The following is a 25,811-nucleotide window of genomic DNA, read 5'->3' as shown; positions in this document are numbered from 1 at the left end:
TTTCCTCACTGGAAGTCCCCATATGATGTGTTGCGCACAAGACATATAATATGGGGACTTCCAGCGAGGAAAAATGGCGGGCGCCATGGCAGCAAGCAGCAAGCAGCTCCTGAAGCCAGCCAGAGCCAACTGCGCTACCGGGCTGCCGAGGCTGCCGCTGCCACTTTTCCCGGGAACAGATTTGCAAATCTGGGGACATTCCAGGGACAGAATTTGTCCGGGGACAGATTTGCAAATCCGGGGACGTCTGGTAACCCTAGTTTAAGAACAGTTTCAGGTTAAGAATGGACCTCCAAAACGAATTAAGTTCTTAACCCGAGGTACCATTGTACCACAATTTACCATAACCAAAGAAGTTGTCCTGAACAGATATGTGAGCCTCTGTTCCCTGCACTCACCTAGCTGCTGCACAGGAGAACAATAGTTTTGTGTGTGCGAGCAGAAAAGGCTAGATGCTGACAGATGGGGGGAGAGAGATATGTTTGCTCTGTGTTGGACTTTGGGACTTCCCTGGAAACCAAAAGAGGAAGCAATATCTAAGGGAGTGTTAATGCTGCGACCGCCTCCCTCCTATGTTCAGGTTGCATATATGTGTAAATCAACCCATATATCCTAAAGACACCACAGTCTCTGCTGAGCTTCATTCCAAGGAAACCAAGCCCTGGGAAAGTGTTTGAAACCACTGGAGTCTCTTGCCTCTCGAAGATTGGGGGTGGGGTGGGGTGTAACAATGCAACAGAAGGAGCTGAACCTACAGTATAGCATACTGGGATATATGGCCAAACTCAGTAGCACCCTGAGGATTGCAGCTGTACAACATTTTTAAGGAAGCTATTGCCCCTCTGCAAAAAAAGAGCACAGTGAAGACTGAGCAGGCCCAGTAGCTATGCAATATTGAGTGTGTAAGCAGGGTCATGAAGGCAAATGTCCTGTCCTGCAATATATGAAATATATAAACAAAGCACCTGTGTTTAGACCCCAATGAACACAGTAGGGTGTACTGTATCAAAGCCAACGTGTTTAGCATTGCAACACACACAATGTTTAGCTATGAATATAGAGACCTGATTTGTTGTAGTAGTTTTCTTTAGTGTCAAGAAGTTCAGTGCACATTTTTGGAACCTACTGCTTTGAGATATGGCAGGAGAAGAGAGAAATCTTTCTAGGTGTGATACACTGAGCTTGTGTATGACTGACCTACAGACTAATAGAACTGTACAGAGATATCCTGTCACCTCACAAATTTAGCAGGGTGTAAAAGGGCATGGCTGACTGTGTCAACTGATTCATTTATCTGTTACTGGCAGTGTTGGGGGGGGAAGACTTCACTGCTGTAACATTCTGTACTTTAAAGGTCACAGGGAACAGGACTCTGATAAATCAGGTTTGACAACCACACAGTGAGTCAATGATAACAAAACAGGACGCCTTGAAATGAGTAAATAGTGAAGCAGAGAAGTAGGAATAACTAGAGTTCTAGATTATACTAGATGGGTTAGCTGTTGGGAGAAGGGTAAATGTTCTAAAAATCAGATGTGGCATTGTGAGTTAGGGCTTATTCACGTGTACATTTCTTCCGCTCGTTTCTGGCACAGTGTGTGATTTAAAGTTCTGCGTCCGACTGCCCCCTCCTTTTTTCTTGTTTCTTTTTGCTCCAGAGCTTTCCCGGCTAAAACCTGCTCTTTAAAACTCAATTGAAGCAAACATCAATCTTCAGAAAACCTGAATTGACGTATGTTCTGATTCAGCTTTAAAGAGCGGGTTTTCACGGGGAAAGTTCAGGACAAACCAACCAACCCACCTGGACATGGAGTATTCAGGCAGAGACTTCTGCCTGCAAAGAGTGAGGCAAAAAGTTAGTGTGGATAAGCCCTTAGTGTCTGATCCTGATGGCAGGTTGCCTTCACACATGTGAACCTTACTTTTGCCTATGATTAGCCTCAGAGACTCTGTCTGCAGGCCTACATAAGATCAGGCCAATGACTCATCTAGTCCAGCATCCTGTTCTCACAGTGGCCTATAATGTTCTGTTGTGGGTGCTGTGTATTAAAGAGCACACACACACTGAGATTACTGAGTAACAAATAACACTTTACTTACGTTCATACACCTTATGCAGCTCTAGTATCACTAACGTAAACTAGTGAGATAAACAATAACAACACTTACATCAGCACTACCAGATCCTGTATGTTACATGGCTAACCAGATACCTCCGGGAAGAGAAAAGGTAAGTGAGAGATGGCACAATAGAAGTCTATAAAATTATACATGGCATGGAGAAAGTGCACAGATGTGCACTCTCCTGAGACTAGAACTTGCAAGACAGACTAAAGAAAGGTCTTGTCCACACGGTGCAAAGTTAAACCATGAGATTATTCTCCACAGGAGGAAGAGATGGTCACCAACTTAGATGGCTTTAAAGAGGATTAGACAAATTCATGGAGCAAATGGCTACTAGCCATGATGGCTATGCTCTGCCTTCACAGCTGGATGCAGCACTGCTTCTTCTGAATGCCAGTTGCTGGAAACCACAGGGCAGAGGAGATCGCTCTTGTGCTCATGTTCTGATTGCTGGCTTCCCACAGGCATTTGGTTGGCCACTGTTGACAACAGGATGTGAAATAGATGGGTCATTGGTTTGATTCAGCAAAATGCCTTTATGATGTTTGTTTTATGATAAGATACATTTAGAATACTGGACTTTTGAGATAAAACACACATTTTAATAGATATTTTGTGACAAAATACTTATTTATTTATTTTTATGTGATAATACATATGCATTTAGACAACACTTATTGCCCAGATTTAAACAAACAAACAAATAATACAAGTTGATACAGAAACAGAATGATAAAGACCAAAGAAATAGATATGTGTGTGTATTTGTGTGCAGATACTCCTATTTACCCAAGCATTTGTTCTTAACTGGGTTCATATGGCATGATGATAGCTATGCCGTTTTGGGTGTTCATTTTTGAATAGGGGTAGGAATAGTCATTTTGGTAATACTGCAGCACGAACACTTTTAGTAAATAATGTTATTATGTCCATTTGATATTCGTTTTAAAATTTTGCATTTGTATGCCCTCCTCTCCAAACTCTACTTTCGCCTCTGATTTTGGACTTCCCTCTGCCACATAAAACCCACTGCTCATTAAACCCTGTTACCTCTTCATCTTCCAACACTGACCAGCACACCCACACCCCGGGTGAGGAATGGTGGGTGGGAGTGCGAATGAAAGAACCCATCTTTCAAAAATTTGACTGGGATTTTTTCCTTCTCCACCCATGTGCCTGTGTCACCCACAAAAAACACCCTGCTCCCCAAAGTATGGAAAGTCGTTTGCAATTCTGTGTGTAGCTTACAGCAGAAAAGCAGGAAGTATCTTGTACTAGGACAGTGGCTTTCAGTGTGATGCTCATGAGCACCAGCGTACCTGTGAGCATCATCTATGGAAGTCTCAGTAAATCCCTCAATATGCAAAAGACTGTTTGATCTTCCTGCTCAGTTCCCATTTGCAATGGCTCAACCTCTTTTGCATTGAAACCCCCCACCCTCCCTAAACATGCCTACATGTCATTGGATGCCTGATTTGGATGTTCACCCTTCTTTCTGTCTGTGAACCACCCTGAGACCTCCGGTTATAGGGCGGTATATAAATAATAATAATAATAATAATAGGGAGGGATGCAAAGAGCTTCTCTCTGTGGGGAGCACAGCAGTGCCCTTTATCCTCATTTAGATGTGACAGCCATTACGCCACACTCCCCATGGTCCCAAATGGCCCACGGCAGTCTTTTTGTGAAGGGTGCCCCAGCACTTTCTCAAAATTTCAAATGTTCCCACTCCTCCAAAAAGCTGGCGACCCCTGTACTGAGAACTCTCAGTCTTTAGGCCTCCTATTATCATTTATAGTTTCTCTCAGTGCCTCCTAAGAATTTGAGTTCCTGCATTACACTCATTTTGTCCTTAGTAGAGGAAACTGGCTCTGTCTCTCAAATAATCATGAAAGTGCACAATTACCTCCATAATCCTGTCTTCCTAGTTGTCTGTTAGGAGTCACAAAGCCATAGCATTTTCATGCAAAATTGGGGCTTTTTTGAAATTATTTTTGCACACATTGCAATATCAAAATGATGGGCCAATTTGAAGCTGTGGTATCTATTATACAGAATCCTTGTGATAATCACTTCACTTCTTTATTACAATGGGAATGACAGCAGGCAGGAAGTGACTGTACTTGGGCGCAGATGTATCCAGATGCAATTTAGTGCTTTGACTGAATTAGTCAGAGATCTTAGCTAGTTTTGAGCATGCTGGAAGATCCCACTGTTATTCAGAGCGCAAACAGTTCCAGAAAATGATTTTATTGGCCGAATCTTTAGAGATACATAGGATCCGGTATCATTTTGGTAATAATCAAGGGGAGAGAACAGCAAGAAAACAGCCCCCCCTTCCTTCTTCCATGCTCACAATTACAAACAGAGTTTAGAATTACCATGTCTAATCATTTATTTAATGTGGATTAATTAATCAAATGGCAGCACTCTTGACACTATGGCGATATGTGTAAGTTGGGGCCAGCCCAACATTAGGCATAGTGGGGTGGCAGACCTGTGTGCGCACCACTTGGTCTGCCTCTGTGCCCCCGTAAACTAACCTGCTGTCCTCAGGTGTGGTGCTGAATGAACCTAAGAGGAGCCTATGGTACCCTGCTATTCTGAAGACAAGAAAGCTTAATTAAGAAGCTGATTTCTCCAGTCACTCCCAGACCTGCAGGATAACAATAGTAAAAAAAGCTAGCGAGATTTGCAACAAAATGTTGCAGTGTGCAGGGCTCCTGTTCTGGATTCCACCCACGCATGCTCTTTCCCAGAACAATCCATTCCATTCCCCCCACTCCAGTTTTCTATTCCCTCCCCCAATACTCAGTTAGTGCATTCCACGGCCACTGAGCATGCTCAGTCCTAATTGGCTGTTTTTGGGTTCCCTACCAACTTAGATTTTGCTTTCAAAAGGTTTTGTTTTTGTTTTGTTTTTGGTACTTCTGCAGGCCATGGGATTGATCCAAGCCTGCTGATACCTTCCTCGTGTGCATGGATGGTCCACAGTTTACTAGTTTAAATTAACAGTTCACTTTTAATATGTATCAGGCACAGTGCTCTCCAGATGTTGCAGACTGCATTGTTCTAAAATGTATTTTTTCAAAACAAAATCACATTTCTGTATACATTTTATCCTACAATGTGCATTTTGTACGCAATTCATTGATAGCTACACACTTTCACAGTAAGAGGCGTCTGAATACCAGATTCCAGAAATTTCAGGAGGGTAGAGTGCTCTGGGACCCAGTCCTGCTTGCAAGCTTCCCATAGGCATCTGGTTGGCCACTGTGAGAACAGGACACTGAACTGTGTTGGGCCACTGGCTACAGGGCTGTTCTTAGGTTCCTATGAATGTGATTTATTTATTTTTAACTGTACCGGAAAATTCAGAGGAAGTGTGAAAACCGTAGTATACCTGCACTTTAATGCTCTTTTTCGTCTGGGTAGGGCAAAGCAGGAACATAGGAAGCTGCCTCATACTGAATCAGACTGTTTGTCCATCTAGGTCAGTACTGACTGGCAGACTAACTGACTGTCTACTGACTGGCGACATCTCTACAGAAATCTCTGCCATCCATACCTGGAGGTGCCCATTCAAAACCCAAGACTCCACTGTAGCAGGTACCTGGCACTGCAAACCACCTCTCTCAGTCCCTGAAACCCACCCTCTGCCCATGAAAAAATACTCTCTATCAAACTCCTCATCCTGGCCCCACTCCACCCTCTGCCTGTGTCCCCCAATAACTGTTGCTCTCACTCTTGGCTCCCCTCCTCCACTGGACTCACCCTCTGCCGGCACAGTTTGGAGGAGGAAGATGAGGAAGAGCTTGAATATGTGAAAAAAGATGCTCCATTTGAAGTTCGAACAAGACAGGGGACTCTTTTCTCCAAAAGAAAAGGACAGTCATGTTTTTCTAGGGACAGGTGGCAACCCTATAGACTCCCTTATAAGCTCTACTTTCAATGAAGGTTTAGAATTTGAGCAAGGTCATAAATTCATTAATTTAGCAAGGGCAAGAAATAATGCTTGCTAGCTTCCTCATGAAACAGCTTGCTGTGGGTGGGTCTTGAAGAAACAAAAGGCTGGGAAGGACCTGGCTTGTTTGATAATGGCAAACTATTGGCAAAACATCTGACTCTCTGCCTAGTAGTTTTTGGGGTAGGAAAAAGGGGCCTTTTGCAGTGGGCTTGAGAAACAGGTTGCCAGGGTGACCGGGGGGCAGGATGCTGGAACTGGGAGGACAGGAGTTGTTTTCTGAAAGTGCTGCTGGGAAGGAGGAACAGGAAGTTGGTTGAACTAGACGGAGTGTGTGTGCTTAATTTTGTGTTTCATTGCTTCGAAGGACCTTCTTGAGATGTAAATGCTGTGAACTCTCCATAACACGCAGGTGTAAATATGTGTGAATAAACCATATTTCATAAAGTTGCTAGCATCCATTGTGTTCCATTTTCCCCAAGGAAACATAAACCCTGGTTAAGTGCCAAGACCCCTGGACTCTCTTGCTACCGCTTGGCAGAGATTGGGGTGGCCTGTAACAATACAAAGGATGTGTTTAGAGAGTTAATTGCTGCTGTAGTTACATGGGAGAGTAAGCTTCGTTGAACTCAACAAGGCTTGCATCTGATCAGGCATGTGTAGGATTGCACTGTTAATCATCTTAAGTTATTTTGTTTATGCAGACACCCAGTTTGGGAGATTAAATCATGTGACTGAGTAAAAAAGGAAGAAATAAAATCTTCACTATCTTTATAGTACTGTACAGAACACGGCAGATAGATAATTCTGCTCTGATTTCACACCACATAGAGCTGAAAGCTTTCAGCTTTGCATGTGTAATTCCTGTTGACTTGAAAGCTCCCCAGGCAATTCCTAATTTTCATTTAAGACTTCCCTTTCCTCATTGAAAGCTGAATGATTTCCTTCTGTGGTTTTATCAATGGACCAGAAGGACTGATAAGATTGCTTCCTTCCTCTGCTAGCTACTCTTGGACTTCTGCCATCCATGTTGAAAAGTAATATATTTGCCTTCCTGTCTTGAGCAGAAGCTAAATGTAGTGGGAGGCAATTTAAGTAGCTTCATTCACAGAAAGCAACCAGAAATGTTGAACAAGCATAAACAGATTTGCATCAGTGCAAGTCAGTAAATCCCTGTTGCATCTTGCAAAAGCCTCTTAAGGTATTTTTGAGGAGCCAAAAGTGTTTGGGCTGCCCCCATTTTCCTACTCCCTCTTGTTCTAGCACAGTGGGTCTTCCAGGGAGATAACAGATGGTGTTCTGATGCACAGCAAGGATGGAAGAAAAAAAGAGAGCCTCGATATGTTCCTGTCCATAGCCCTCACTGTGTTCCCATCTTCCTGTGCATAAATAAAGTTTCATGGTAGGGAGGAAGCTAGAAAGCTGCCTTATACAGATCCAAACCATTGTGGTCCATCAGTCTCAGTCTGGCCTGATCTGATTGGCAGAGACTCTCCAGTGTTTCAGGGCTCATCCACATTTCACTTGTCCCGTGCCTAGAAAGCTCGGGTCCAGGAGGTTTCCTTCTTGACCCGTGCATTCTGGGCACAGGTTGAAGCTGTTTTGTTTACTTACGTCCCTACCACTTTTCCGGGAAAACTAGCTGCTTTCTGCTGAATCAGAGCAAATGTCAGTCCATAGAAAGTCCAATTGATGTTTGCTCCAAATCAGTGGTAAACTGCAGGTTTTCCTGGGGGGAAAGCAGCAGGACAAGTGGAAATGTGGATGAGCCCTCATTCAGGTGATCTTTCCAGTCCCACCTGGAGATGCCAGTGATTGAACAAGGGGCCTTCTGCAAGCAAAGCAGGTACTTTACCACTAAGTTCTTGCAGGATTAGGTAGAGAGCAAGCACCATTGTCGTCTTCTTCTTCTTTGGTGATCACTTGTAGCCGAGTAAGATTGTCTTCCATAAGCACGGTTTTAACAATGAATCTGTAAGTGACTGTGGAGGACAATTCTGGATCCACACATCCTTCCACAGTGGGGACATAGGTTTCTGGGCGGGAGTTGATCATGGTGTGGATTTGCCAAGCATGCCTTCCTCTTAGCACGTTTCTCCCTTGCATCCTGAGTTTGAGTATCTTCAAAGCCCATGACACCATGACAGTAAAGGCTGTTCTGCAATTGAAGCGCTCACATGCAAGTGTTTCCTAATTGCTGGTGTTTATACTTCTTTTTTTAAGATTAGCCTTGATACAGTCTTTAAACCTCTTTTGTTGACCACCAGCATTATGCTTTCCATTTTTAAGTTCGGAATAGAGTAATTGCTTTGGAAGACGATAATCAGGCATCCACACAACATGACCAGTCCAGCAAAGTTGATGTTGAAGAATCATTGCTTCAACACTGGTGATCTTTGCTTCTTCCAGTACACTGGTGTTAGTTTGCCTATCTTCCCAAGTGATGTGTAAAAATTTTCGGAGACACTGTTGATAGAATCTTTTCAGGGTTGGAGATGGTGTTTATAAGTGGTCCATGTTTCACAAGCATACAGTATGGGCAAAGTTTTGAGGCGTACATGATAACCCTAGTGCCCAAGCATAATTTTTTTTCTGGGTTTGGCATAAACTTGCAAAATAGGATTCTTGTTTATGCCACAATCCCTGGCCTTTCTTTTAAAATTGGGGGATTAGTTGACACCCGTTGGCTTCTTTAATTGATTTAGCAAGATCTATCTATTACTTAATGTTTTTTGTATAAGCAGTTCACATAAAATGGTATAAAATATTCATTTAAAAGTAATAACAGACTTTCAAAGAGTAGATAAAACAGCCCCTCAGTCCCTTCCCCCACCTCCTGGAAAAGCCCCCAAGAGCTGCGCTCCCTTTAAAGAGCTGTGTCTAGCATGTGTGCTCTTGGGGGCTTCTCCCTCCTCAGGGAAAAGCCTGCAAGCGCGACACACACGCTCCATGCAGCTTGTGAAAGGGAGTGCTGAGCAGAGCCTGGGATGCATACAGGCTCTACTCAGCGCTCCCTTTAAAGAATTTTTTTCCCTTGCAACCCCCCTCTAAATGCTAGGTGCGTATTATGGTCAGGTGCATCTAATGGAGTGGAAAATACGGTCTCTGATACAGATTTTAAAAACAAATGTACCTAATAAATTTACATGTCTAGGTATAGTTATTTCTTTAGCAAGATGTCAGTTCCCTCTGTTGAAATGCCTTATGATTTTGCCTAATTATAGCCACTCATGGAAATATGGTTTAGAGCAGTGGTTCCAATGGGTGGTCCACAGACCCTTGAGGGTCTGTGTAACCCAACCAGAGGGCTGGTGGTACCATTTACATAACAAAACTACCATAGAGATGTGATTCCCCCCCCCCAAAGGTAGGGAGTCCATGGCTTGGCTTTTGAAAAACAGGCCCACAGTATTTAGCTAATTGGGGACCACTAGTATATAGGACTAGCCCTTGGGATCTAATATCAGTTCTTCTAAACACTTTGGTAACTAGAATGCCTAACTCATTTTCTTTCCATTTTGGGGCCTGTAAAACTTAGCAGCACAGGTTTCCACCATCCCTAGGATCACCATCCCTGAAAAGCAGTGTTTGTCCCATCCTCCTGCTGACATCTTTACCCTGTTGGCTGCTCCAACTTTTGCATAGCACATGCCAGCAGAAGTGATAGCTATGACCCTAGGTCTGAGTAGCAATACTCAGTTTGCGGGGTGCTGTAAAATGCAGAGTTTTCACTGAAACACTGCAAAATTATTGCCAAACTTTGCCATGCGTGTGATTTGGACACTGTTGGATTTTTGATGTATGGAGTTTGGAGGGAATCCCAAATTTTGGGGTTTGTAGTTAATTATCCTCCAGCAGGCACTGTGAATACCTGCCTCCTATTATTAAAGTGGAACACATTATCAATATGGCATGTTGTTATTTAGTCATTTAGTCGTGTCCGACTCTTCGTGACCCCATGGACCAGAGCACGCCAGGCACTCCTGTCTTCCACTGCCTCCCACAGTTTGGTCAGACTCATGTTTGTAGCTTTGAGAACCCTGTCCAACCATCTCGTCCTCTGTCATCCCCTTCTCCTTGTGCCCTCCATCTTTCCCAACATCAGGGTCTTTCCCAGGGAGTCTTCTCTTCTCATGAGGTGGCCAAACTATTGGAGCCTCAACTTCACGACCTGTCCTTCCAGTGAGCACTCAGGGCTGATTTCCTTAAGAATGGATAGGTTTGATCTTCTTGCAGCCATGAGACTCTCAAGAGTTTCCTCCAGCACCATAATTCAAAAGCATCAATTCTTCAGCGATCAGCCTTCTTTATGGTCCAGCTCTCACTTCCATACATCACTACTGGGAAAACCATGGCTTTAACTATATGGACCTTTGTTGGTAAGGTGATGTCTCTGTTTTTTAAGATGCTGTCTAGGTTTGCCATCGCCTTTCTCCCAAGGAGCAAGCATCTTTTAATTTCGTGGCTGCTGTCACCATCTGCAGTGATCATGGAGCCCAAGAAAGTAAAATCTCTCACTGCCTCCATTTCTTCCCCTTCTATTTGCCAGGAGGTGATGGGACCAGTGGCCATGATCTTCGTTTTTTTGATGTTGAGCTTCAGACCATATTTTGCGCTCTCCTCTTTCACCCTCATTAAAAGGTTCTTTAATTCCTCCTCACTTTCTGCCATCAAGGTTGTGTCATCTTCACCTTCAATATGGCATAGCAGCAATCAAAGTCTGAGGTAACTACTAGCAATGGTGAAGAAACTCAATTCAGTTCAGCTTACTTTCCAAAACATTATGACAACTGAATTTTGCATACAACAATAGAAAGTAGTTGTGTTGGTCAATATGAAATAAATCCTAAAAGCCATGGTATTGTAATACCTTTACTAAAATCTCACAGAGGCTTGAGCAAGCTTTCCAGTTCTCCAGTATATTTGTGATCCATATATATTTTGTTGGTCACTTTTAACATGTTTATCTTACTTTTCTATAAAATTATACTCAAAAAGGTAAATAACACATCCACAAAAGCATTAAACAATAATAATCTATCCAAAATTTAAAATTCACTTTGCAACTAAGAACAGAATTTCCCAATTGGGAAATTCATAACTGAACATGATACGACAATTTCTCTAAAACAGCAGCAGCAGCAACATAAGCACACACAGGAGCTGTCATAATTCTAGCTCATGATTCTAGAATTCTAGCTCAGGCCTTTAAAGTCCTAAACAGGGTTGGGGAACCTGTGGCCCTTGAGATGCTGTCCAGTTCACAAAATAAGGTGGGTACCTAATTCGGGAAACTGGTTTAAGGGCCTTTATGTTCCGTGCAATGACAAACCTAGATAGCATCTTAAAAAGTAGAGACATCACCTTACCAACAAAGGTCCGCATAGTAAAAGCTTTGATTTTCCCAGTAGTGATGTATGGAAGTGAGAGCTGGACCATAAAGAAGGCTGATCGCTGAAGAATTGATGCTTTTGAATTATGGTGCTGGAGGAGACTCTTGAGAGTCCCATGGACTGCAAGAAGATCAAACCTATCCACTCTTAAGGAAATCAGCCCTGAGTGCTCACTGGAAGGACAGATCGTGAAGCTGAGGCTCCAATACTTTGGCCACCTCATGAGAAGAGAAGACTCCCTGGAAAAGACCCTGATGTTGGGAAAGATGAAGGGCACAAGGAGAAGGGGACGACAGAGGACGAGAAGGTTGGATAGTGTTCTCGAAGCTACCAGCATGAGTTTGACCAAACTGCGGGAGGCAGTGGAAGACAGAAGTGCCTGGCATGCTCTGGTCCATGGGGTCACGAAGAGTCGGACATGACTAAACGGCTAAACGACTAAACAACAACAAATGTTCCGTGCCACACACTTTTGACATGTACTATACTAATTTCCCAGCTATTGGAAAGAGTAATGTATTGTATCAACTTGCTTCCCTAAAATGTCCGGATATTTTAAAGTGTCTAATCCTGATCCCCCACAGCCCTCTAGGCTTTCAAAGAATGAAATGTATCTGACATTAATCCAGCCAACTCCACACAGTTGTGGCTGTAATAACACGGAACCAGCAACATTCCTCACCTATGATTTGGCTAAGCTGAAAATGGCTTGGAAAAACTCTCTCTTTATTGAAAACCATCCTCGTTAGGAAGTTTAAGAGGTGAAGTCATAATGTGGACTAGTCACAGCTAGGAGAAAACAATGCCGTCCCACACTCAAGCGCTCATTAACCTGACAGGAATCTAGATTATCAGGGTGTTAGAGCTATTACCCTTCAATTGTGTTTGCTTTTCAGCTGTTATTTTGTTCATGATTGACGGTAAGAGCTGAGTTTTAAAACCAGACTTGGAATAATGTAATGGTTTTCCATTACAAAGCACCATGTGGATTAATAGTCTGAACAGAGAAGCAAAGGTGCCTGTTCATTCTCCACTGATAATACTGCAATATATTCTGGCATATAAAAGTTAATCACAACAAATACACTGTGTTTTTGTTCCTTTGTTATTGCCATTAAACTTCGAAAACACGCAGGAAGAATTAACATATAAATGCTATCTGATACTGAGTCACATCACTGGTCCATCTAGCCAGGTTTTCTCAACCTTGGGTCCCCAGATGTTGTTGGACTACAACTCCTATCAGCCCTAGCTAGCCGGGCAAGCGGTCAGACATAATGGGTGTTGTAGTCCAATAGTACCTGAGGACCTAAGGTTGAGAAAAGCTGAATTATCCTAGTCCAGTGGTTTTCAATCAGTGTGCCATGGCACCCTGGGGTGCCTTGAATGATGGTCAGGAATGCCTTGGGCAACATTGGCTTCTGTCCCTCTTTTCTTCCCTTCCTCAGAGGATGCCCTCTCGTGTCTCTGCCTCCCCAAGGCTTGCACAGCTGTTTGTTGCAGCAGCCCTGGCTACAAGCTCCGCAGGTGAATGATGCCTCTGGGGCTGGCCAGGGGGTGCTTCTCAGGGGTGGGAGCTGCAGCTAACCAGAGGACTCCCGTGAGGAGAGGAGACGAGGGGAACACTCAAGGGAGGGTTTCAAAAAAGGGTGAGATGCTGCCAGCTCTGTAGGCAAGGGGTGACATCACTGGGCTCCTGATCCCCACAGGGGTGCAGAAAGAATGTAGTTGGTCAAGGGAGCCGTGAACTCAAAAAGATTGAGAACCTCTGTCCTAGTCTTAATACTGACTGGCAGTGGATCTTCATGGAGTTAGATACAAAGTTCCCAGGACTGGCAAGGAGCAATTTGTTGGGGAGGGGGCACATGTAGGTACGGCTGGAAACAAGTATATGGGTGGCTCCTTTCTCCCTCCCTCCCTCCCTCTCTCTCTTCCTCTCTCTGTCACCTTCATTTCTCTGCCCCCCTGACCCTCCAACATAATGAGTCCCAAAACTGGGATGCGAGTCTTCCTGTCAGTGCTCTCTCACATGACCCCATACCCTCCAACATTTCTCTGATGAAAATAGGGGTGTCCCATTCCATAATGATAATTTTAGTATTTATATTCCACACGTGGAGTATAAATACCCAACACTGGGTTGCTCCAGCCACTCTTCACAGCTTCCAACATATATAAAAACAGAATAAAACATTAAACATTAAAAAAACTTTCTTATATAGAATTGCCTTCTGGCAGTTCAGAGGTCGGATAACTCCATACCCTCCAACATTTATCCAATGAAAATAAGGACATCATGCATTTGGGGGCTCCACATGAGATCATGGCAATGAAAAAATGCTTTTCTCAGGACAAGATCTTGGCACGAGATCACGCAAGACCATGGCACCCCAAATGGCTGCCATGCTCTCACAGGAAGAAAAGAGTTTTTCTGGGATACTTGCAGGGTACGCCCCCCTTTCATCCATTCCCCCCCTCCTCACCATGCCCATTAAATTAGGTTAAGGGTTGTGGGTTTCCCTTAAATCAGGGTTGGTGAGCCATTATGGCTCCAAAGGCCAGGTCCTTATCAGGATCATAATGCCATTGTACAAATCTATGGTGTGATCATGCTTGGAATATTTTGTCCAGTTCTGGCCTCCTCGCCACAAAAAGGATATTGTGAAGTTGGGAAAAGTTCAGAAAAAGGCAACCAAAATGATCAAGGGGATAAAGTGACTCCTCTAGGAGGAAAGGTTGTAGCTTTTGCTTTAGAGAAAAGGCAAGTAAAAGATGACATGATAGGACATTATAAAGCTATGCATAGCCCGTAACGCTAGAACTCATGGACACCCGATGAAGCTCATTGTTGGAGGATTCAAGACAAATAAAAGAAAGCACTTATTCACACAGTAACTATGGAACTTGCTCCCATGGGAGGCAGCGATGGCCACCAACTTGAATGACTTTAAAAGAGGGTTGACAAATTAATGAAGGAGAAGGCTATTGATGGCTACTGGCCATGACGACTAAGTTCTGCTTCCAAGGTCAGAAGCAGCAATACTTCTGAATACCAGTTGTTGGAAACCAGAGGCAGGCGGAGTGCTCCTGTGCTTGGCTACAAGTGATTACAGCTATGCTCATCAACCTCCACAGTTGAAGGCAGCGGTGCTTCTTAATACCAGTTGCAGGGAACCACAGAACAGGAGACTGTTCTTGCTTCCAGACTTCCCAGAGAAACCTGGTTGGCCACTGTGAGAACAGGTTACTGGATTAGATGGGCCATGGCCTGATCCAGCAGGCTCTTCTTATGGTCTGTCTTGGAGGCCAAATTTGGCAGGTGAGTGGGACCACCCACCTGTCACTTACCTGAGATCACAAAAATGATGTCAGGTGATTTTGCACTTTGAAGTCCTGAAATCAGCAGCAGCACCTACAAAGCACCTGTTGGGCAGGCCCTACCCTTACCTGTCCCACATGTGACCATGTATGATTGCCCAAAACAGCCTCACAGGCCAAATGGGAAAGTCCATAGATTTCTCTTAGACATATATAAGCAGAGCTGATCTAAGTCATTTTGCTGCCTAGACAAGCTAGCTTCCTCTCTCTTGTGGGTACAGATGCCAACCACAATGGTCTTATCTTAGTTTTAATACTTGAGATGGGCTAGCAGCCTCTACTGCACTTAAGGGCAGCATGCTCTCTTACAGTTGCAGGGCAGGCTGTGTGGCTCACTCACCTCCAGTATATCACTGCTTCTACCTAGCTTCCTAAATCTGCCACCTGAGGCAGCAGCAGCCTCTCTCTGCCTAGTGGTAGGGCCAGCTCCGGACAAGGTTCCTTTCCATCACCTGCAACAAAATTGACAAATGTCCTCTGCAAATTAGGGTGATTTGCATCAATAAATTTCCTGTCTGTGCAAGAACTTTTTCTGATGCTCTAGAGCAGGTCCTGTGGTCCTTCAGATGCTTTTGGATTGCCAAATGCCAGTGCCAGAATATCCAATGGTTTGGGGTGGTGGGGGTTGACGTCCAGCAACACCTGGAGGGCCACAGGTCCCCCATTGCGGCTTAATTTAGGATGTTTATTTTACTTGCATTAAAAAGCAAAGCTAAACAATATTGAACTGCCAAGCTTGCCTAACATTGTAGTTACAGTTGGCATCAATTCATTGTAACTAAGGAACTTACAAAGTGGGTTTGTTTTTGCAGAAAACCTTCTACCCTACATCACGGACATCTATCTAGCCCTTGTTTGTTGGAGATGCTGGGAGTGAACCTGGGAGCATTTTCTGCATGTAAAACATGAGTTCTCCCATTCTGCTTTGGGGGAGGGCTGCAGCTAAGTGGAGTGGTAGAGCTCTGATTTGCATGCGGAAGGTCCCAAATTCAACCCACAACTTCCCCAGGTACGGTTGGAAATATTGCTACTCTGAGCCCATAGAGAGTCACTGTCAAACAATGTGGACAATACTGAGCTAGATGGACCAATGGTTTGACTAAGTGCAAGGCAGCCTCCCATGTTCCCTCCCCTGAAACTGCTGAATCTTATATATCCCATATAGAATTATATATTTTGGATATATAATTTTTGGAAATTATGAATGAAAAGCTTCTTTCTTTACAGGAAAGATGTGGCTCAAGATCATTGCTCCAGTGGTGTACCGTAATTCTCCTTACTGTGGCTCCTAGGTTGTCTATGCTCTGGTAACCTCTAGGTTCAATTACAGCAATGTGTTATATGTGGGGCTGCCACTGAAAACAGTTTAGAAACTGCTGGTGCAGAATTCAGTGGCCAGGTTGCTTACTGGGGCAAGACTGTCTAAGCACATAGCACCAATCCTGCCCTGATTGCACTGGCTGCCAATTAGTTTTTGGGCCTTCAAACCCTTAAATGGCTCAGGACTGCAATACCTCAAGGACCACCTCTCCCCATATGAACTGACCTGGAGCCTGCAATCTGAAGCCCTTATTCATGTGCTGCCTCCACATAAGCACAGGTATTTTCAGTGGTGGCTCCTTGTTTGTGGAGACTCACCTGGTGTCATCATAACATATATTTAGGCACACAACAAAAAACCCCTTTTTTGAAAGGGCTTTGGTTTTTAAGCTATCTATTGCCCTTTTTGCATAGTAAGATGTTTTATTCCTTTTTTAATGGTCTTTTAGATTTTTTAAATGTTGGTTTTGATGTTTATATGTGTTAAGTTTACTTAAAATATTGTTAGTCACTTTGAGTTGCTGTAGCATAAAAGTGACTAGTGAATGGAACAAGCTGACAACAGCAGCAACAAACAACAACGTGTTGTATACAATGTATAGTGCAATGGTGTGGTATAAGTGTGCACTAGACAGTATGCCGGGTGGACCTGTTCCTCAAATTTGTTCGCATGCAGACATGCTGTTACAGTGACTGTGCCATCACTGTTCATTCCCATCTTGGTTTTTTAACTCTCTAAACCAGATTTTGCCAAACTGGTGTCCTCCATATGCTTTTGGACGACATATCCCATCAGCCCCACTATCGTACAGCCTTGCTGGATGGCATTGAAAGGATCTCTAATCCAAAACACCTGGCAGGAGCCCGGCTGGCAAAGGTTGCTCTTAACTACTCGACAGAACGATTTCATGCCGGTTGTCTCTATAGAGCCTTGAAAACTAAAATGTCACTGTGACACAAGAGAGAATGACTAAATCTTACTAATGATAATGACAGGAAACGAAAAATGACCTGACTAATCTTTCAGCTATTACTTGACTATTCATATCTATACATGTTTTGCTAGAATTTGAAATGAGGGAGGTGGGAGAGACAGAGAAAGTTATCATTTTGTAACATTTCAAATGATTTGGCTTCTTTCTAGCACTTAGCTTGGAAGTACGTTCAATGATCTAGTCTCATCAAATTAGCTGTCCAGCTGAACTTTTTTCAGGGAAAATGGTCACAGCACCCTTAAATGCTGTTGCCCCCATTGCTGTGATGCCGCTGTGAAATCAGAGCAGCTTTGTGCTCAGGAGGGAGCAGAACTTAAAAGATTTTAACACCAACATCAACAGGAACAAAGTTCGCAAGCAGTTTTTGTCAAATCAAGCCAGATAAACAATACCCTCATACCAATATTATTATTATTATTATTACTACTACAATTTATTATCCACCCCTCAACCCAAGGTTCTAGTGTGTGTTACAGCTATTGAAACACAATATTAGTACATATTTCACACTATAAATACAACTTAAAAGAACTTAAGATGACAGAAATAAGGTGGGTCCTTAACCCTGATCTAGTTCATTACTGTTTACATAGACTAGCAGTGGTTTTCCAGGATTCCAGGGAGGAGACACTCCTGGTCCTAACTGGAGATACCAGGGACTGGAGACTTCTCCATGCAAAGCAGACACTCTAACACAATAGTTGAATCTACCTCACACTTTTCTGGAGCAGGGTGTGAACTGAAACACAGTCATTTTTTGAAATGTGTACTTCTCCAAATTTTGCAATGTCATTTAATGTTTACAAAAATGCACGTAGTAAGGTAAACTGTGCATAAAATGTATATATTAATGAAAATAATATACAAAATGCATTATGTTAGGGGAAATATAAATGTTATGGGAAATATACTTCGCAAAAACATGTATATTAGGCAACACTGCATACAAAAGGTTTGTTTATGAGGGGGAAATTCATACTGAAATGCTGTTGAATAATTTCATTTAGTATTTTGAGAGGAAGGGAGAAGCTTTTCACTGAGTTTTGTAAAGCAAACAGTTGAAGAATATGGCCAGAAGTTATATGGCTGTTTCTAAAACTAGTTTACCTGCTTATCTCTTACAGTTTGGACCACAACAGAGAACCTGTCAAAAAGCATCTTCCCAATGCACATAAATAGCAGGAGAATAAAATGGTGCCCTTTAGTCAAAGCTAGTCAGTGTTTGGGTGGATAATAAAACTAACACCAAAGGGCTCATCTAGCCATGAAGCTTCCTGCTGAGCTGAGTTGTGCAATACAGACCTGTACACATTTACTCAGAAGCAGGTTCCACCATGCTCAAGGGGCTTACTTCCAGGTAAGGTGCATACAGAATTGCAACCTATACTTCCATGAAACTTTTGGCTGGGCTCTTTAGTGCTCATTCTCAACCTAGACGTAGCCTAAGGATGTGCAAATTGGTTTACCCACATGCACCCCAGCTCCCTCCCTGCAATAGGAACCTGCCCTGCTACTCTTGAGGCCCTTCTTTGAGTTCCTCTGCCATCAGGCAGCCAGCAGAGGGGTAAAAGAGAAGGACAAGAGGCAGAGAGGAAGCTAAGAGATGCAGTAGGGGGTCACTCCAAGGACCCCCTCGTGGCTTATATTCACCCAGTAGAAATACAGCTCGTGCTTGGTATGAAAAATTAGGGGATTTCAGCAGGAAGTTGGAGGACATGCACCGAATGGATATGAAGCAATGTGACCACTCCAAAACAAGTGCAAATATTACTGAAAGAGGGATTGTGTATGACTGCCCTGAAAACACCAGGAGCACAAATAATCATGAATGCACAATAAAAAAGATGTATTGAGAGGCCAAGAATGAGGGCAGGGGACACAGCAGCAGTCCTCTATCTAGTCAGAGTTCCCTAGGCTGGTCTGCTCTAAACTTCCTAAACTGCCCTACTGTTTCTGGTACAATGGAGAATGCTGTTCAATCAGCAGTGCTGAAATAAGATTCACCTGCCACTCCTTTCTGATTCTGGATATAGAATTGGGAAAGGCCACCATCTTATCCTTCTTCTCAGGCAGCAACATTTTTGGGGGTTGTCTCCCCATAATGTGTAAATTGTAATGTAGATTTGAATAATAATTTAAGATTTACAATAGGAAGTCTCTCAGTCTCGTTCTTGCTCTCGTTCTTACACACCACATTTACAAACATGGGAAAGGGCAGTGTGTTTGCATGTGCTGCCCATGCTTCCTCCATGCTCATGTTATATAGACACTGCCATTTGGAGGGGCCATATGTATGTGAACCTGTGTGTGCAGAGAGAACTCCTGTGCATGTATGAGGAGGGTTCCTGATGGTCTCCAATTTCCCATTTGTGTAAAGGAACCCCAAATGCTCAGGAGTGCATATGGTCACTTCACACAATCCAGGTGTGCAGTGGGTGTAGCTTACTGCATGTAGCAATGAGGGGTGGGACCAGTAGGTATTAAACATGTGAAGTGTTGTTGTTTTTAGCATCCCTAATATAAACTCCAGATGTTGGACTACAACTCTCATTAGCCCCTGTCTAACTGGGGTTGTTGACAACATAAAGACATAAAAAGAGGCCTGCTGGATCAGACCAAATTGGACCATATAGTCCAGTGTCCTGCTCTCACAATGAACAGCCAGATGCAGATATGAAACATCTGGAGGGAAACAGGTAGGGGAATATAGAATAGATAGGCTGCTGTCACCAGATAAATTTATGGTGCTAGTGTAGGCTCAGTATTCACACATATTTTTTTTAAAGTTATCTATCTCTGTTGTTTTATTTATATTTTAATCAGGAACAAATATTGCGTAGTCAGAACTTAATTAATGAAGAACTGACGCATGAACTAGAACAAAATGCATGTCACTCTTTCATAGATTAATGGGCTCCATAATCCTGTCAAGACTGGTAAAACATGTTTATAAGCTAGCAAAATAAAGGCAATTGTTTGTGCACACACACACACACACACACACACACACACCACAACCACTTTCTTACTTCCACCTCTCTAGCTGGATTACTCACAGGGCTGTTTCAAATCAAAACTTAATGTTACATTGGATAGTTCAGGAAGAGGTTGTGAAGGAAAAAATTCAGTTTCCATGCCAACTAGATCCTTTAAAATACCTTCTGGTACATTATGTTCTACCTTCTCCTCTAAAAAATGGGCCACATTCAGATACTATAGTGGAACATGTCCTGACTTTATGTTGTAAAGTCAGTAATGTTGCAAGTGAAACTCGACTCCAGATCAGAATTTTAATAGCTAGCCCTGACAAAGCTGAAGTGGATCATTTATTGATATTGATGGTAAAGAATTGCCAATCAACTTGTGTGTGAGACAGTTAGCATCCACATAATGTCAGAAAATGGCCGCTCCACAAATGATGTTTTGCTTACATAGAAATTATAGTTTAGAAATGAGACCTGCAACCAAATGTTGCAGTGCTAAATGTTTGGGAAAGGGCTCAGTGGTGGAGCATCTGCCTTGAATTCAGAAGGTCCCGGGTTCAATCCTAGGCATTTCAAGGTAGGGTAGAGAATCATGCCTGAAATTCCAGAGAGCTGTTGCCAGTCAGTATAGACAATGCTGAGCTAGATGGTCCAATGGTCTGATTCCAGAATTAGTTTAAGAAATTATTTCAGCTACACCAGCATGTTGTAGCAGTAATAGTGCTAGATTAGGGTGGGGGAGATCTAGGTTCAAGTCTTCACCCAGCCATGCAGCTCACTGGGAGACTTGGGACTAGTCACTATCTCTTAGCCTAACCTGTCTCAAAAAGGTTGTTGTGAGAAGAAACCGGGGAAGGGGAGGACTACAGTGGTGCCCCGCAAGACGAATGCCTCGCAAGACGGAAAACCCACTAGACGAAAGGGTTTTCCGTTTTTGAGCTGCTTTGCAAGACGATTTTCCCTATGGGCTTGCTTTGCAAGACGAAAACGTCTTGTGAGTGTTCCGATTTTTTTCCGCTCCCCCCCTTTTTCTAAGCCGCTAATAGCTTTTTAGCCGCTAATCCGCTAAGCCTTTAATAGCCGCTAAGCCTTTAATAGCCGCTAAACCGCTAATAGCGCTAATCCGCTAATAGGGTTGCTTCGCAAGACGAAAAAACCGCTAGACGAAGAGACTCGCAGAACGGATTAATTTCGTCCTGTGAGGCACCACTGTATATGTATTGTCCTGAAGTTGAAAGATAGGTGGAATTTAACCTTTGCAAATAAATACATTGCAATTCCAGAGGAGCAGAATACAAGGCAAAAGGGACCTGTGGAATGATAAAGGAATGGGCCAAGGGAGAGCTGCTCAAACCTACCCAGGCATGGAAGGGCACAAAGTCTTTCCATGAGTCCTCCACCCTCTTGGCTGGTCTGCCCCACAGTCCAATAACCTAATGCCAAAGTGGGGAGGAAAGAAGCAGCAGAGCCCAGCAGTAGCAAGAGAGAGATTGTGCCCCAGAGGAAATACTGCTAAGTAACAACTCAACTAATCAAGAGTCCGAACTACCTCCCATTAAACGGACATTGTGTCTCGGTTGACAATGCAACTTCTCAGAGAGAGTGCATTTCAGAACAAGCTGTACTTGGCAGCTTGCCACACCGCTTGAGAGATCCTTCTCCCGCGGGATTCCAGAGCTTCCTCAAAATACAGCAGGTCTCTTTTTCATGAATGTGGCATGAAAGAAAAGAGATTGGAAATGTCAGTGCTGGGGTTGCCATTGGTGGACAAGCAGGTGGGTTTAAAGGGATACTGTGGCACAAGCCAGTTCTCCTTTCTCCTGCACACATGCTCACTGCTGTCACACTGGACTGGAACCTTTCTTTATTTTATGAGCATGCATCAAGTTGATGGATGTCCGGGAGAGGAAACAGGAATACCAAGCCATTTAACTCTCAGGTTAAAATCTAAGTTAGCCTTTCATTCTAATACTGCAGGTAAATGTACACTGACACCCTGTCTGTCATGCTAACTTAAGCCCGGGGGGGGGGGACCTTCCTAGGGCAACAGCACATTAAAAAGCAACCAAAATGATCAGGGGGATGGAGTTGGGATCAACAAAATCTCTCAATTTCAGTTGTCTCAGTTTCTCATTTTTCCATTTTTAACTGCAGTTCTATACATTTCTGCAGCCCATCTGCCTTTAAAAGAGAAAAAAAGAATCCTATTGAAGATTCATGATTTTAATGCAAACTTACACATTTTTGCAAGCATTTTCCCTGAAATATAATGCAATTCAGAGACTGTTTTTATGAAGATGTTCATTTTTATGTACATGTTTTTGTATCCAGTGCTTGGAAGAAGAACTGCATTGCAAAATTCAGAGAGGTCTATAGAATTAACAGCCACAAGAGTTGTTGATGGAAACCAGTTTAGGATTTTTTTAAGGGAATTAGAACAATTCATGGTCTATCAATAGCTACTAGTCACAATGGTTCAGAAACAACATGTTACTTGGGTATTAATTGCCAGGGAATGGCAGAGGAAGAGGACAGTTGCCTTCATCTCCTGCTTATGGGCTTTTTAAAGACATCTGGGGGATAACTTCTGAAGCCAAAACACAAGCTTTCAAAGAGAGAGAATGCAAAACAAGAAGAGAGTGTAGCTTCATCTCTTCACTCTTGTCATTGCTGAGATGTTTGGAGAGGGCAGGAGAGCAGGCTGTGAAAGCAAGGAGGAGGAAGGGAAGGGGGAGCAGGGCAAGACACACTTCTTACAACTGCCTCCTCATTACTCGCAGCAGTGGCTTGCTTACACACTGGTACTGGATGGCACCTCAGGGTGCTATCTAAGTAGTCTTGAGTCCTCACCTCCAATTGTAGCAAGGTTCTGCAAGGGCTCCTCCTCAAGGAAAAGTCCTTGTAGAGCTGCACCACCAGGAGGGGAAATGAGGGCATGGCAGCAGCACAGTGGGGGCTGCATCGGGCATCAAAATGTCTCTGGGTGGCCCTGAGGCTAGATGACCTTGATTTAAAGGAAGTGTTTCTCCACACTTTCCATTTCTTTTCCTCATCACCTTCCTTACTGCAAAAGCCTCATCTTTTAGAGAAGTGAGTTTGTTGCGCAAAAGCTTCACATCAGCTGTAACTACACAACCTGAATTTGCTGGTATGTGATTGAATCCCATCAGGAGAAGAAGGGGCGGTCTGTCCTGTTTCACCACCTGAGATGAAACAGTAGATGATGCCCCCCACCACCACTACCAAAGCCTTGCTAATGGCACAACTGTAGTGGCTTCTGGGTTCTGGCAAGATCTCACCATAGGTCTGCAAGATATTGCCAGAACCTGGAACCTGCTGCTGCAGCCACTTCTCAGTTCTCTGGTGGTGGTGGCAGAGGTGGGGTGTCTCCCACCACAGGAGAAGCAAGGTGAAGGGGCACTGGTGGCTTCTGACAAGATCCTGCTAGAGTCTCACCAGAAGGCACAGCTGCTTCTCCTCACTTTGCCAGGGGAAGGGAGGGCATCCGTACTGGTGCTGGAGAAGAGAGTAGAAGCAGCAGCAGCTTCCAGTGACATCTTGCCAGAACCCAGAACCCAGAAGCCACAGCTGCGGCTACCAGCGGCGTAGCGTGGGTTGTCAGGACCCGGGGCAAGGCAAGTAATTTGCGCCCCCTAACCCGGGGCAAGGCAAGTAATTTGCGCCCCCTAACCCTAACCTGTCACTGCTGCCAGCTTCTTCTTGCTGCTGCCTGGTCTGGTCTGGTGTGGTTCTCTCCCGCGCTCAGCGCTGCGCTGGGCGGCCGCTGCACTGCCCCTCCCCCAGATAGTCCCTCGCTCTCTCTCCGCACCGCACGCCTGGCACCCACCCCCTCCACAGTGGGCAGCGACCCGGCGGCTCGGATCGGATTCGCACAGCCAGCACTGCAGTGAGAGAGAGTGAGTGAGCCAGGTAGGGGCAGAGAGCTGCGAGTGCGAGCGGGGCCCCCCAGATGTTGCGGCTGGTGCAGCCGGGCCCCCCTGCACCCCCCACGCTACGCCATTGGCGGCTACTTCTCCTTACTTCTCTGGTGGCAGGAGGCAGCACCTGCAGTCACAGTGGTGGAGCAAAGAGAAGTGGTGGCAGCATTGGGTTCCAGGGAGACCTCATGAGATTTCATGGGGCAGGCTCTCACAAGACATCACTGGAACCTGGAAGCCACTGCTGCTTCCCCACACTTCTCTGGTGGCAGTGGGTGAGTTGACCATGGGGCTGCTGCCCCTTGGATTCTGCCCCTCCTTCCCACCTGAGGTGCCTGCCTCAGGGATGGGCAGACCATGAGAAAAAGATCCGGAAAGCTGAGAAAGCAGTGAAAGTAACTAGACTAGGGAAATCACTTAACAGTTCACCTCTCAGGAAAGGACCTAATGCCATTTCACCCTGGTAACTGCAGTGGGGAAAATTATGAACGTGTTGAGTCAATAGATTTCAAGGCCTTTCAAACACCAGCAGGCAGGAAAACAACCCCTCCCCTTTCTCCTTTTTGCATGTTTAGAATTTAATCTGTTGTTCAAACTGGCAAGAAGGTTGTGTGTATTCCATGCTGCTAATTCAAAATGCTGTCAAGCAACCAAACTTCACGCCAGCCTCACGGTTTCACTATGAGATGTGGAAAGGCTATCAAAGAAAGCTAAGCAATAGAAAGCATATACATTAATATATCCATCATTTGTGTGGGAAGATGGTGATTAATTTCAACATAAGGTCCCAAGGTGGATTGCAGCAATTAAAAAAATGCAATATTAAAAACAGTTCAAAACAGATTATAGTCACAAGTCAGTATTGAAATATGTATCTTCAGTGTCAAAGACTAGGGAAGCTCTCTAGTTCAAAGCTTTGATTAGATCTAAATAAGCTCTGCAAGAGGACTACTCATTTAAAACATTATTTACCACACCCTTCCAAAAAAATAAAATACAATTCAAAGCAGGAGAATGTCCCAAAAGACATATTGATATGTTTATTGCAATTTTGTTCCACCAATCAGTTAACTGAATTTCAAAAGGACCATCTTTACAAATCAACTATTCTTGGCCAGGAATTGAAAAAGAAAAAAATGGCAGCAGAGAGCAAAGCAATACTGAAATTGTGAAAGACTGTAAGGGGAGACAAAACACCAATATTTATTTAAAAACAAAAAAATATGCCAAAGGAAGAAAAGCCCAGCAGAGGATGTTCCTCATCAGTAACCTAAATGAGTAATTAACATGTCTGGGCGAGCAGCTGAGCTCTTAACCAAAGCAAAACTGGAATGTTTTCTCTGTCCTCTTGGAGAAGCAGCTTCAGGCCAAGTGAAAGAAAAATGAGCAAGCAGAGTGACGCTGGTCATTCAGAAAAGAGCCCCAAGCAGGCACTTTGCTACTAGCATTTACAAGCATTCACTTGTAGTGTTTGCTTTCATAAGCTGCTTTCGGGGACATTGTTGAAAAGTGAGGTGTACGTTCATTTTTGTTTGTTTCATATACTTGCTACCTTCTCCTTCAAGGGGCCCAGGGACCACCCTGTGGTTCTCTGCATTTTATCATCACAAGAAGTCTGTTAGGTAGGTTAGACTGAGAGGCAGTAAGTGGCCCAAGGTCTCCCAGTGAGTCACACATGTCTGAGTGGGGATGAAAATCCTGGTCTCCCGGGTCAG

At 44.0% G+C, this 25,811-nt stretch overlaps 1 long non-coding RNA gene across 2 annotated transcripts in view; it reads left to right on the top strand.

The window, feature by feature from the left end:
- The first annotated feature begins 5,499 nt into the window (after window positions 1-5,499).
- LOC309524211 overlaps window positions 5,500-25,811 on the top strand; it is a 40,015-nt gene continuing 19,703 nt past the window's right edge. For both annotated transcript variants that reach the window (XR_014215853.1, XR_014215854.1), the window contains exon 1: window positions 5,500-5,733. This is a non-coding gene — a long non-coding RNA (uncharacterized lncRNA). The remainder of the gene's footprint in view (window positions 5,734-25,811) is intronic.

The sequence above is a fragment of the Podarcis vaucheri genome (genome assembly GCF_965113315.1).
Source record: "Podarcis vaucheri genome assembly, chromosome: Z".
In the NCBI taxonomy this organism is placed as follows: Eukaryota; Metazoa; Chordata; class Lepidosauria; order Squamata; family Lacertidae; genus Podarcis; species Podarcis vaucheri.
The sequence above is the reverse complement of the archived record's forward strand: the minus strand, read 5'-3'. Positions and strand labels throughout refer to the sequence as shown.